Source organism: Ctenopharyngodon idella, chromosome 22 (genome assembly GCF_019924925.1).
Source record: "Ctenopharyngodon idella isolate HZGC_01 chromosome 22, HZGC01, whole genome shotgun sequence".
Taxonomy (NCBI): domain Eukaryota; kingdom Metazoa; phylum Chordata; class Actinopteri; order Cypriniformes; family Xenocyprididae; genus Ctenopharyngodon; species Ctenopharyngodon idella.
The window spans coordinates 30,372,846-30,388,333 of record NC_067241.1 but is presented as its reverse complement, the minus strand read 5'-3'; positions in this window follow the sequence as shown (position 1 = coordinate 30,388,333).

Here is a 15,488-nt window from a genome sequence, read left to right as displayed (position 1 = left end):
GTCTGTCCGTCCATTTCTCTATACACTCGAGCAAAACATAATTTTAAAAAAGCTCTTGTACTTTTTGTAATTTGCAGCATTTTACTTAGCAGTTTTGTTTATCAATTCAAGAAAACGTTAAAATCTTTTGCAATCACTCCCCCTAGAGGCATGATCAGTTAATTGACTCAATGAAGGCAGTACATGTCAAGTGCGAGTAGATTTGTAAAAACACAACTTGTCTGTTTTAAGGTTTTTTTTTTCTTAAATGTGGTATTCAACAAATTTTTGCCTAGAGACCGATTTATGACATTAACTATATCTTGCTGCACTTTCGTGTTTAAATATCACTCAAAAGTTCAGTGCCCTATGAGCTTTTATATGATAGAATATTTTAACTATATAGGTGTAGTTAAAGAAAACTCGATATAAACATTTGCAAAAAGACAAACTAAAAGATATATGTGATGAATGTTTTTCAAATGAAAACTGTGATTGTAAAGTTTGTTGTATTGTATTGTATTGTATTTATTTATAGAGCACTTTTCAGACTACACAGTAACTACAAAGTGCTGTACATTACAGGTGAATAAAGTAATATTAAAATGAAATAAATCAAACAAAACAACAACAACATCAATGATAAATAAAAGGTTAAAATACCAGAGAGAACAGGTATGACTTTAAGTGGCACTTGAAGGTACTTAGTTCCTATTTATATTTTTACAATAATGGCGCACATATTGTCACTTATCAAATAATATAGTTTTCCTGTCAGGCTGGTTCCTCACCTCAGATTTAGCTGAGTTACTTTCCTGTTGGGCAGCATGTCAAGACAAGATGCCTTTTCATTACTGACTCTGTTCAAGCGCATGACTGACTTGAAGGTCACTAAAGTAATGGTGTGTTGATGCCTGCCTTAATGGAAACCTGCAAACCATGGTCAAAGATTTCTCTGATGTTGACACTCTTGTATAATATTATATTTTATATGTTCTGTGCATTCAGAAAGTACTCCGATCCCTTCATTCAGTTTTTCTTTTTTTTTTCTTTTTTTCTTTTTTTTTATTATGCAAACAGACAATTACAATATTTACAGAAAAGAAATTAAATGCAAAATACAAAGACCAACAAAACATACATAACAGCCAGTATGATTTGGGTATGTGTGTGTGTGTGTGTGTGTGTGTGTGTGTGTGTGTGTGTGTGTGTGTGTGTGTGTGTGTGTGTGTAACTAAGTGTAACTGGGTGTGGGAGTGAAAATATATGAATAAAGGAGCATGTAGGACAACAGACATAACCAGAGTTAAGAAAAAATATATATCAAAGAGGAGGAAACAATGATGAAGATAATAATAGTATCACACGCAAAAAATGAGGAAGGTGACAATAGCAACAGTATTAATAAATAATAATAATAATAATAATAATAATAACAATAATAATAATAATGATAAATCCAATTAATAAGAAATGACAAATAGTAATAATAGTATTAGCAGTAGTAGTAATGATAAATATTAAGAAATATACTCATTTCATCCGGAATGAGGGGGAGGTTAAAGGATCAGGAAGAGGAAAAATAAAGATAACAGTAATAGCAATAATGATAATAATATTAATAATGGTAATATTGATACAGCCATTAATAGTAATGATAATAGTAGTAGTTGCAATGGCAGTGATAATAATAATAATAATAATAATAATAATAGTATTAATAATGGTAATATTGATACAGCTATTAATAATAAGATATTATAAAGCTGCCTCTATTCCCCTCATGGCCATGGCATAGGATAGACCCCCGTCAGTGTCATGTTGCAACGAGCTATCAAGGTGCGGTGCTGCGGGGCCGAGGGTCCCAAAATCCATCCCCATCCGTCCCACACATGCCACGCTTACCCTGTCTGTGTTTTTTTTTTTTAAATAAATATGGCTGCTTTCATTGTTATACTCATAATATGTTTGTCAACTAGTGTATAATGCATAAAAAAGCATGGAACCAGCCCAGTGCAAAGCCCAGGCCGCCACGCCCACGCCACACTTACCCTATGTGTGTGCATTTTTTTTTTTTTTTTTTTCCCTTTCTTTTTTTTTTTTTCCCCCTTCCTGCTTTAAACTTATTTTATGTTCCAAATGAATGTGTGTGTGCACCTCATCTAATATGTGAAGCATTAAAACAGCGAGACAAGTGCTGAGCCAGCCAGAGACAAGAAATCCCAGGTGAAAGTACAAGCTGGAGGGCGAAAGCCCAAGGCCCCCGGTCCCACATCACACCCACCCACACCTAATCAAAACCGCACATGTCAGGGACTAGTATGCCACAGCCAACCAGGGTCCAGAAACAGCAAAAAAAAAAAAAAAAAAAAAAAAAAGAGAGAGGAGAGAGAGAGATTTAAATGTAATCTTATAAGTATTTTATTTATATTTGATATTAGTCAGTGTTGCTACCTCTTCCTGACCCCCCTCCCCCCAATCATGTGTGAATATTGATGGTGTACCATTGAGGATGGCTTCAGATAAAGAAGGTCAGTGGATTCATGACTGTAGGAAGTTAAAGAGAGATGACCAAGAAGGGTGTAATTCTGATGTATTATTTTGAGTGGAGGTAGACAAGTTTTCCATGGAGATGTACTCTATTAGTAAAGTTGTAATGTGTATGGTGTTCCTTGATTTCCAGTTCATGAGGATAGTTTTCTTGGCGATAGTTAGAGCCACTAGGAGTAATTGACTGTTTGTACTGTTTAAATTGATTATGGATATGTCACCTAATATACAGAGGGAGGGAGACAGCGGGATGTGACATCCCATAAGGTTGGATAGTGAGTCAGTAACGTTTTCCCAGAATTTTTTAACTGAGGTGCAATCCCAAATAGCGTGTAAATAGGTGTCTGGAGTGTTTTGTGTGCAATGTGAGCATGTTTCTGAAGAAAAACCCATTTTAAATAATTTCCGTCCAGTTAGGTGAAATCTATGAAGTACTTTATACTGTATAAGTTGTAAGTTGGCGTTTTTTGTCATGAAGTAGATATTTTTACAGATTTGTGTCCAGAAAGCGGCATTGGGAGCAATGGATAAGTCTGATTCCCATTTAGCATTGGGTAGGCTTAATGTATTGTCTGATTTGGATATTATTTTATATATTTTGGAGAGTAGTTTTTTTGGGGAGGTTATATTAATTAGCTCTGAGATTGGAGGGGGAAGATCTAGATTAATTGTCTGAGTGTCGATTTTTGATTGAATAGATGATTTGATTTGTAAATATTCCAAAAAACAATTACTCCCAATGCCGTATTTCTGGACCAAGTGGGAAAATGGTGCCAAGTTGTTATTAAGCAGGATGTGTTGAAGTTGTGTGATGCCCTTATCTACCCATGTGCGTAAGTTGAGTGGCTTCTTGTTAACCATAAAATCTGGGTTATTCCAGATTGGGGTGTATTTAGATGGTGCAAGAGGGGTGTTCGTGATTTGATGAAATTTCCACCAGGCTGTCAGAGCTGCGGCTATTGTCGGTGTTTTAAAACAGTGATGCTTTTTGATTGTCTGATTATAGAAAGGTAATTCTGAAATGTTAATGTCTTTATAAATTGACTGTTCAACATCTTGCCGTGTGCTTTCTGATGGGTTTGGGTGAATCCATTTGTATATATTTTGGAGCTGATTGGCCAAATAGTAGTGGTAGAAATGTGGTGCTTCCAGTCCTCCTTGTGTTTTTGGTTTCTGTAGTGTAGTTAATTTAATTCTTGGGGTCTTATTTTTCCAATAGAATTTAGTGACGATTGAATCTAGTGATTTAAACCAGGTGAGGGTGGGTAGTGCTGGAGTCATTGTAAATAAATAGTTTAATTTAGGGAGTATAGTCATTTTAATTACTGATATTCTGCCCATAATGGATAGTGGTAAATTCATCCAGCGATGAAGGTCATCATTTATTGTTTTAAGTAATGGAGTAAAGTTGAGTCCAAATAGCTCTGACAGCCTGGGGGAAACATTAATACCTAAGTATGTGATATAGTTGGTGCACAAAGGAATAGGTGGTGTCTGGGATGTCACATCCAAGCTGTTGGAATGTAATGAGAGTATGGCAGATTTACTCCAGTTGATCGAGTATTCAGAGATATTAGAGAATGAATCAATGAGTTTAATAGTTTCTTGTAATGATGATGGGGGGTCTTGTAAATATAGTAATATATCGTCAGCGTAAAGACTAATTTTGTGGTTCATGTTTAGTGTTTGAATTCCTTTAATGTAGCTGTTTTGACGGATAGCTGCTGCTAGTGGCTCAATGAAAATGGTGAATAATGAAGGGGAGAGTGGGCATCCTTGTCTAGTCCCCCGTTGCAGTGTGAAGATATGTGATGTTAGTCCATTGGTGATGACAGTGGCTGAAGGTGATGTATACAGAATTTTGATCCAATTAATGAATGACTCCCCAAAACTAAACCTCTCTAATGTGGAAAACAGGAATTTCCAATTGACCCTATCAAAAGCTTTTTCTGCATCGAGAGTAACTATGATGGTTTTGGTTTTCTGAGTTGATGAATAATGCATTAAGTTAAAAAGTCTGCGTGTGTTGTTGGATGAAAGTCTACCTTTGATGAAACCAGTTTGATCTGGATGGATTATAAATGGTGTGACTTTTTCTATTCTATGTGCTAGTGCTTTGGCTATGATTTTAATGTCTACATTGATTAGGGAAATCGGACGATAACTTGACGGTAATGTTGGGTCTTTATTTGGTTTAAGAAGGAGTGAAATTGTGGCTGTGTTCATATTATCTGGGAGTTTTGATTTTTGTTTTGATTCAGTAATCATACGGATGAAGAGTGGTGATAAAATGGACCAAAAGTGTTTGTAGAACTCAGCAGGGAATCCGTCATTCAGTTTTTCTTTAATTGAATTTGCAAAGTTATCAAAAATCAGTTTTTTCTTTGCCATTGTGAGTGTAGACTGATTTTTTCTTTTTTTTTTAAATGCATTTTAGCATAAAGAAAATGTGAAAAATTAAGGGGTCTGAATCAGGGTTAGCCTATTATCATTAACTAAAACTAAAAGTATTGATAGTATTGGTAACTAAAATGTAATTACTTGAAATAAAATAAACTAACTGATTTTCTCTCTCTCTCTCTATATATATAAACATTTGATTTCTGTTCATTGTCAAGGCATCATTTCTCAATTGTTTCAAGTTGAAGTAATAAAATAACTAAACAAAAAAAAAAAAAACTAAAACTAAATAAATACTATATAAACATTTAAAAAACTAATAAAAATGACAAAAGCACAACAAAATTACTCAGTTGGTATGTTATCTTTATTATTTTATTATTATTTACCAAGCAGGGACATGCACAGACATTTTGGGAAAAAAGGGCACTTCTCATAATTATTTATTTAAAAAAATAATAAACAAAACATTAAATATATTAATACAACTCTGACTTCTCAATTTATTTTAATTCCCTTACACTCACACAGTTGTTTCATACTCCACATAATCAGTTCAGAGACCATGGTCTTCTTTAGTATTCACTATGCATGTTTTCTATATTACTATTTTCAAGTAGCTATATATTTAGAATAAATGACTGCACAAAGGAGAGGGACATAGTTTAATAATTTGTTTATTTTGCACAAATCAATAAATCGTTTTAATTCTTTTGGTGTTATTGGAATACTGTGGAATACTGTGGACAATTTTAAGATTTTGGTCTATTTTTGTTTCCATGTCTTCTTTTACTCTAATGGAAAGAAAACTTACAAAAAAACAAACAAAAAAAACATTTAGATGGTGTTTGTTTTAAGCCTACTACCCTCCGTCTGTTTGTTATAAGTACTTAATATATATTATAATATATTATAACTGTCTGCAGAGGGCGGCAAAAGCCTGGTGATTGTTGTTACACAGCACGATCAAATCCTTGTTTTTGGCCAACCAGCATAATTAAAAATATAATATTAGTTAAATAATAATAAAAATAATATTCGGCCACTTCTTTATGATAGAAATGCTACAGCAACTGTAATTTCTTCAACAACATGTGGACATCAAACATGCACGCTCAGAGCGAGGGTTTAAACTTTTATTATTGTATTCTCCTGTGTAAGCGTATTAACAATGATAGCATTATGCAATGCTGTATTATGATTTTTTTAATGGTTTTAATAAATCGTGCATCCTTAGAAAACGGTCTAATAATGCAGTTCATGGATTCGTGTCCAGAATGCTCCACTTCCGGTATTGACAGCCCTACAGATATCTTTACCATGGTTCAAAACGCAATGCATAGCGCATTAAAATAATTGAATTTATAATATGACGCCTATCAAATCAGGCAAATGCATTGCTGGTGGTCAAATTATTAACGCGTCATTAAACGTATAAATAATTTTAGCCTTAAATAGCCAAAACTTTCACATGTTTGTGAACATAAATAGCAGGGGCGTTTCCTCTGAGGAGGCAAGGGAGGCAGTGCCTCCTCAAAAAAAAAACAAAAAAAAAACAAACAAAACAAAAAATAGGATGAGAAATTAATCCATATTACATATAAAACAACACAAATATTACAAATTATGACATTAAAAAGAGTGCAAGTCACTAGTATTTCTAAAGGAACACTGCCCAACAGCGACACCCGCAGGTAAAGTTACAGCAGGAGTCATGCCTTCCTTTCCACTTATAGAAAACCATTAGACCCCCTATAGCCTGCGGTGGGTTTTGTGGGGGGTAATAGAGAATGAATGGGGGAAAGTCACGTGAGAGGAGGCAATGTCTCCATTGCGCTATGATTGGATGTAATTGGTTATGATTGGATATGATTGGTTTGTCGGATAAATCCCGCCTCTTGTTTACGTGCACGTTCCGCGCGTCAGTTTGAATGAACAAATGATGGCATCACTGCTTACTTACACAAAGTAAGCAAATCACCCAGTTAGATGTTACCGCTTTATGTCACGTCAAAATCAAACTTCAAATAGACTGAAAACATGATGACTGCGGGGGTTTTTAGTGCAATCAGCTTGGTGAAATTAAAAATTCGTGTCTGTGACAGACGGTGTTTACGGAGCATGACTGATGACCCAAAACAGCCTAAGTTGACTATTAAAAAGAAAAACATCAATACACAATAATGATAAGCCTAATACTCAGAAAAATAATAAGGTCATATAGATCATAACACAGTCTCGGAGGTAAGAAGTGGATTATCCTTCAATGTTTGTCTTTTCATCCTGAAATGCGAGGCAAATGTTGGATTACAATAATTAGGAACCACAGTTTCCACAAATCCCTTCACTCGATTGGGATGTTCTCTTTTATTCTGGACAGCAAGGGCAGTGACTGTAACATCGAGCGTATACTGCAGTATTAAACACGTATTTATACCGATTTCATCAGGCTCCGAAAATTCTTCACAAAGAATGGCCTTCTCAGCTGCCATAGTTGCAACTCTTGCGTCATCAGAACAGGGTGTTCAACGCACCACCGTTTCCGTTTAAAAAACGTTTTGCAACGTTTTGTCGGGGCTGAACGCAGCCCAGGAAACATGTCGTTCAACCCGGAAACCGTAGCAAAACGTTGCGCACCGATTTGAGCTTGAACGTGCCCCTGTTGTCTCTTCCCGGGCATGGTTGTCACAGGTCAGCTGTGTCCCAATTCAGGGGCTACGCACTTCGGAGTTCATGAAAGGGGTGGGGCTTTGGAGTGGAGGGTTGCCAGGTCTGCGCAACAAAACCATCCCAAAAGTAGCCCAATCACAGCACAAGTGTAAAAGTATCCTAATCCCAGACGTGGCAACAATGAGCCGAGCGCCGTTACATCAGAGAGCAGACAGTTGACGTTTGTGTGTGCATTTTAAAGTTTTATGACTTTCTGTTGAGTTTTGACATGCTTCACTGCCGGCGATGACGGGACACTGTATTTAAGTCTAAATGTAAAGTACAGTACTTTAGGATGTTATTCAACTGCACTCCATCCCAGAGACAAATATTGTATTTATGAAAAACTGACGTTTTGGACATCATGGATATTAGTAATTACAGTTTGATTTAGATATTACATATTGGTGAAAATACACTATATAACACTATATGAAAGAAACATTAAAAATGTTTAGTCCCAGACTAAAATTCATGTTTCAGTTGTTTTAACTAAAAGAAACTTGCACTGACATATCTTAAAATTTACCTGCTGACCACGACTATTTGTAACAGGCAAGAATTTTAAAGTTACGATGACCAAGACAAAATTTGGATGGACCATAGATCTGTTTTGTATGTTCAAATATTTTATGGTTCGATTTGAGTTTGAGAGTTAATTTTTTTTATTCTTTCCCCTTTCTGAAAATATCTGTTACATGGCAGCCGGCGATTGAGTCAGCTCTGCAAACCTATTGGTAGATACGCAGTGGACAGTGTAAATATGCATATGTTGTATATGTATAATGTTTCATGTAAAATTATAAGTTGCATAAAAGAAATAAACAATGAACAGAACAATTCTCTTTTATTTACACATGTGAACATAGCCTACGTAAAAAAAAAAAATTAAATAAAAAAAAAATAACAGAAATTACTCCGGCTCATTTACAAATAAATTACATTAAAAATATATACAACTTATGCATCACAAAAATAAGCTGTACAGAAATTAGGCTGTTTCAGTGACAAAGTGACATTTAAATAATATTTAGATCGACACATTTTAATGTACCCATTTTTTGCACTGTATTCTGTTCTTGAGAAAACTGAAGAAAAAAAGGCGGCCTTTGAAGTGCGATTCACTGCGGCGCGAGGAGGGCTGACGTAATTCGAGAGCGACTTCAAATCAGAGATCGTATTACAGGTGCTGGTCATATAATTAGAATATCATCAAAAAGTTGATTTATTTCACTAATTCCATTCAAAAAGTGAAACTTGTATATTATATTCATTCATTACACACAGACTGATATATTTCAAATGTTTATTTCTTTTAATTTTGATGATTATAACTGACAACTAAGGAAAATCCCAAATTCAGTATCTCAGAAAATTAGAATATTACTTAAGACCAATATAAAGAAAGGATTTTTAGAAATCTTGGCCAACTGAAAAGTATGAACATGAAAAGTATGAGCATGTACAGCACTCAATACTTAGTTGGGGCTCCTTTTGCTTGAATTACTGCAGCAATGTGGCGCGGCATGGAGTCGATCAGTCTGTGGCACTGCTCAGGTGTTATAAGAGCCCAGGTTGCTCTGATAGTGGCCTTCAGCTCTTCTGCATTGTTGGGTCTGGCATATCGCATCTTCCCATAGATTTTCTATGGGGTTAAGGTCAGGCGCGTTTGCTGGCCAATTAAGAACAGGGATACCATGGTCCTTAAACCAGGTACTGGTAGCTTTGGCACTGTATGCAGGTGCCAAGTCCTGTTGGAAAATGAAATCTGCATCTCCATGAAGTTGGTCAGCAGCAGGAAGCATGAAGTGCTCTAAAACTTCCTGGTATACGGCTGTGTTGACCTTGGACCTCAGTGGACCAACACCAGCAGATGACATGGCACCCCAAACCATCACTGACTGTGGAAACTTTACACTGGACCTCAAGCAACGTGGATTGTGTGCCTCTCCTCTCTTCTTCCAGACTCTGGGACCCTGATTTCCAAAGGAAATGCAAAATTTACTTTCATCAGAGAACATAACTTTGGACCACTCAGCAGCAGTCCAGTCCTTTTTGTCTTTAGCCCAGGCGAGACGCTTCTGACGCTGTCTGTTGTTCAAGAGTGGCTTGACACAAGGAATGCGACAGCTGAAACCCATGTCTTGCATACGTCTGTGCGTAGTGGTTCTTGAAGCACTGACTCCAGCTGCAGTCCAGTCTTTGTGAATCTCCCCCACATTTTTATTACGCACGCTGTGTGTGCGTCATGTTACGTATGTGTGGTAGTGTTGTCTTGTGTGTTCCAGATCCCATTGGTCCATCAGCCTGTCACTCTGATGACGTCCCCGGTTCACGCTGCCAATCATCTTTCAACGCCCCGGTTAAAAACCCCGTACGTATCTCCTCCGCTTTTCCAGCTGTTTGGCTCAATTCGTATTTTCTATTTGGTTGTTTGCTTGTGGTTTATTGCGCTGTTTCTTTTTTTCCTTTTGTCCCGATATTGTTCATTGTATATTGTGTGTGTGTTTATTACCTGTTTGAAGAGTCCTTTGTCGATTTTGTTTGTACAGTGTACAGTTGTGTTTTGCTGTCAGTCTTTCCAGTCGTCACGTTGTGTGTGAGGCTGGGAAGGTGCGGGCAGGTAAGTAAGTCGCGCGACATACATTGTGCACACGTAGGACATTTTGTTTTTTGTATTAGACACTAGGTTAGGTGAGAGTGCCACCCGCTGTATGGGTTTTTTTTTTGCCTTTTTGGGTTAGACAGAATAGGTTAGTTAAGGCGTTTCTACGCTGAAGACCTTTTTCTTTTGACATTTTCTTTTTGGTAGTCAGCTTAGTTTGTTAAAATAGCTAGCTGTGTTTTGTTTTATTTATTTCTTTGATTTGGCATCTCTCGAGCTCCCCTTCCCACCTCTGTTTTTGTTGTTAACTGTTATTTGTTTTTCGTACTTTGTAAATACTGTAAATATTGTAAATATTGATTACACCCTTACACTTAATCACTGTGCACCACTGAGCAATAAAACACCTTACACAGAGTTTTCTTGTCTCTCGGCCTACCTACCACTTCTGAATATGCATACACACACTTTCAAATGTTACTTCTTAAACTTCCCCTAACCAAACGAATAGAAAAACATCTGAAAGAACGTAACAAATGGGTTTTGTTTCACAATCCTCTCCAGGGTGCGGTTATCCCTATTGCTTGTACACTTTTTTCTACCACATCTTTTCCTTCCCTTCGCCTCTCTATTAATGTGCTTGGACACAGAGCTCTGTGAACAGCCAGCCTCTTTTGCAATGACCTTTTGTGTCTTGACCTCCTTGTGCAAGGTGTCAATGGTCGTCTTTTGGACAACTGGCAAGTCAGCAGTCTTCCCCATGATTGTGTAGCCTACAGAACTAGACTGAGAGACCATTTAAAGGCCTTTGCAGGTGTTTTGAGTTAATTAGCTGATTAGGGTGTGGCACCAGATGTCTTCAATATTGAACCTTTTCACAATATTCTAATTTTCTGAGATACTGAATTTGGGATTTTCCTTAGTTGTCAGTTATAATCATCAAAATTAAAAGAAATAAACATTTGAAATATATCAGTCTGTGTGTAATGAATGAATATAATATACAAGTTTCACTTTTTGAATGGAATTAGTGAAATAAATCAACTTTTTGATGATATTCTAATTATATGACCAGCACCTGTATTATCAAAGAACTTAGAACCCAAGAGGCGACACTCTGATATTTTTTGGGTAACAGCCACTAGATGGCGCTCCGGTAGCGCGGCCGCCATTATGGGGTGAAAATACTAACTGGACCATAGAATCCTTCACATGCCCAAAAGCGAATTTCATTGCCAAATCAGAAGCGCAATAGAACAGTTTTTTAAATTAAGTCACCAGTAAATTGTATGGCTCCTACAGTAAATGTTGTATTGTCTTATATATGTTTTATTTTACCAGTTGTGGAATCCAACCATTCAAACATCTGAGTTAACATAGTTAGCCTACTTTATTGAGTATTTCCATTTTATGCAACTTTACACATTTATTAATAGTAAATGAATAATTAATACATTTAAGATCATCATGTTTGCAGCGAACAATATAGATCAGACCTAGTGGAGTAATAGTAATAATAGTAGGCCTATCTAGATCTGAATTGAAATAGGCTATATTGTACATTTTAATGGATCACACTACAAACATCTTATAATACATGATGCATTGCTGTATCCGTTATTTCATAATTCCCACTTTTGGACACTTTTGCTTTAACAGACATTAGACAACACTGCAAAATCAAGCTGTTAAATTCATGTATTTATTGTCCAACATTCCCAATTTTTCTGATGCATGTCCTTAATTTAATTTCATATGTTGTGTTAATTCAGTGTTTATAATGCTAATACTAGATCTTTTAAAGAATTTTAACCCAAACTGACTGGGTTTCTAGAGAGCAAAGGTTTTGTGAAAAAAAGTGGAAGACTTAAACACAAAGTCTGTAAAATAAACTGTTAAAAGGATTTGATGATCACTAGTGATAGTATTTTATTCTGTGTTGTCATCATTCAGGTTGGATTTCCGCTTTAATGTTTTTTTTTAACAAAGCAGCTGATATTACCATAGAAACTAGTGGACTGCCAACTCGCTTTCACCCCAAAATGGCGGAAACGCAGGGCTGCTGCTGGGTGCTGTGTTGCAATGGAACATTCTATTGAGTGTTGCTTCTTGTTCATGTATATTCTTTGTTATTATAGGGAGATAGGAGGGTCTGTATCTCTTACCATTGGAGAAAGCAGAACGGCTAACTTAATCGCATGCAGCACCTCTCAGCCTATCGTGTAATGGCAGTGACATCAGTCGCAACATTCCCTAGTCTGCCTTCTCTTAAAAAAATACATTTTTATCAAGCTAAAATCTACATACAGTTCCCAACTAAAGCATTGTTTAGCGTAAAACATGCTGAAGATTAGCAAACAAGCTGTAGATTAATTAAATTATTAGCTATTTCCCCACAAAAGCTGTTTAATCAGCATAGTGAAGCCTCTCATCCATTGACATCCATTCAAAAAACAGCCTCTGGTCTCATTCCCTGCGTACCGCCGGGGGCGGAGTGTTAGCATTAGCCGTTATGCTTTTTTGGCTAAAGGTTACAGGCTTGCCTTCCAGTGGCTTTGTTCAAATGCACCCTCTCCGTTTCCCCGTGGAATGAAGCGTCCATCTCAAGACACTTCGCGGTCTACACTATCCCACAATTCATTGCGCGCCGGTGACGACAGGAGTTCTGTGTGAATTCACATAAATGTAAGTAATGCCCCGTGTTCACCAATATGTAGCCTAATATCTAAATCAAACTGTAATATCCATGATGTCCAAAACGTCAGTTTTTCATAAATACAATATTTGTCTCTGCGATGGAGTGCAGTTGAATAAAATCCTAAAATACTGTACTTTAAATTTAGACTTAAATACAGCTTAAATACAGAGTAAATGTATAAATATGAATGTATATATTTTCACAGTTAACGTTTCATTTAACATAAAAAAACAAACAAGGTTAACCAATAGTTGCTAACGATATAAAACTAACATTACATAGTTTAACCATAAATATTTTGGTCCAGTGTCCCGTCGTTGCCGGCAGTGAAACATGTCAAAACTCAATAGAAAGTCATAAAACTTTAAAATGCACACACAAACGTCAACTGTCAGCTGTCTGATGTAACGACGCTCGGCTCATTGTTGCCACTTCTGGGATTGGGATACATGTACACTTGTGCTGTGATTGGGCTACTTTTGGGATGGTTTTGTTGCGCAGACCTGGCAGCCCTCCACTCTAAAGCCCCACCCCTTTCATGAACTCCGAAGTGCGTAGCCCCTGAATTGGGACACAGCTTATGTGTGCACGTGCCTGTTGCCAAGTTATAAAGATTTAGTTGTGTCATAATGTCATAGTACACAACCCTTTATTTTTTTACTTAAGCATATGTTTAGCACAAACTGTTCAACAGGCATAATAAAGGGGAAAAAAACGACGTCAGGTGTAAAGTCTCGTACAATTAGGCATCGGACAAAACAGACTCAGATAAAAAGGCATCAGACGAAACGGACTCGGACAAAAAGGCATCAGACATAAAGGCATCAGATAAAACTGACTTAGAAGGAAGCGAATTACCCTGCCACAATGTCACGTCACATGCTCCGCTCTGCAGCAGCAAGATCAGCTTGCCTCTCCTCTGCTCGCTGTTCTCAAGCAGTTCGCCGCTCTCGAGCAGCTTTACTTTCTCTTTCAGCTCACCACCCAGCTCGCCGCTCTCGTGCAGCCCTGATCAGCGCGCCGCCTTGTCAGCAGCTGGATCAGTTCGCCGCTCTCAAGCAGCCTGGTCAGCGCTTCGCTCCCGAGCCGCCCACAGCGCCGAGCGCGTGCTTACGGTGTACTTCCTTCTGCGGCCGCAGTTGGAAGCTGAAAGAGCATTTTTCATTGAGCAAATTTCCTGCTGCGTTGTTTCAAATGTCGCACCACGGTTGTGGCACGTGCAGAGGGGCACAGTGAGTGCATGCGATGTCTGGGCAAGTCCCACGCAGAAGCTGCGCTCACTGAATTGACCTGCTCTCATTGCGAGGGTATGAGTCTCGCCTCTTTGCGCTCGTGGATAGCGTTCTTTTCAGAACACGACTCCGCCCCTCGTGACCTCCCGTTTTCTTCCTCCCAGGAGCCTGTGAGGAAAAAACAGCGGGGCAGAGGATCTCAGCGCTCGGATGAAAGTGAGCTCACGTCGGCTCAGGTCCCGCATGTCTTACTTTCTCCACAAAGAGAGCCTTCCCCCGTCCACTTTTCCGCCTGGACCAGCGCCCCTCTGCCATCGCGAGCGACCTGGTCTCGTTCAGGAGATCTGAAGAAGAGCCGCTGGATGACAGCATGTCCCTAGTGGCCTCGGACACTGAGGATTGGCCGGACTCACACCTTGACTCCGTCCCCTTGGTGTCTCTTGAGCCGATCAACGCCAGGGCTTCCATCGACTCCGAGCTCATTCGCGTACTCTCTAAGGCCATTGAAGAGCTTGGCTTGGAATGGTCTGCGCCTGAAGAACCAGCATGCAGCCGCCTCGACGAATGCTTTCTGCCCGGACATCACCAGGCTCCTCCCCAGCAGGCAGCTCCATTTTTTCATGAGGTGCTCGAGGAGCTCACGAGGAGAGCTCAGGAGGTCCCTTCTCCTCAGCCACTTAGAGTGCTTGGGGCTCAGGGTTAATTTTCCAAAGAGCTCTTTGACTCCCAGCCAACGTATCTCGTTCCTGGGGATTATTTGACTCGACCTGCATGAGGGCCGTAGTCTCGCCAGAGCGATCCCTGGACATTCAGCAGCTTGTGAAAACTTTCACGCCCGCTCAGAACGTTTCAGAGGATGCTAGGTCTCATGGGCTCAGCATCACCAGCCCTGCAGTCGAATCAATGAATCAGGCGTGCGTTGCAACCCTGGCTCTTTGGATGAACCCCTGCTGGTTCGAGCAGGGCGTGGCTATAGGTACGATGTGCAAGAGGAAAGTCGTTTTCACAGACGCTTACAAAATGGGCTGGGGAGCTCTGTGCGAAGGGCACCCAGCTTCATATCAACCGCCTAGAAATGATGGCGGTGTATCTAGCTCTCCAATCTTTCCTCCCTTTCTTGGCGGGACACCACGTCCTGGTCAGATCAGACAATATAACAGTGGTGTCCTTCATAAATCGCCAGGGCGGGCTCTCATCCAAGCCCCTTTTTACTCTAGCAAGATCCATCCTAGAGTGGGCCCAGCACAACCTGCTCTTACTCAGAGCAGCGCATATTCAGGGCATACTGAACAAAGGGGCGGACATGTTGTCCCGG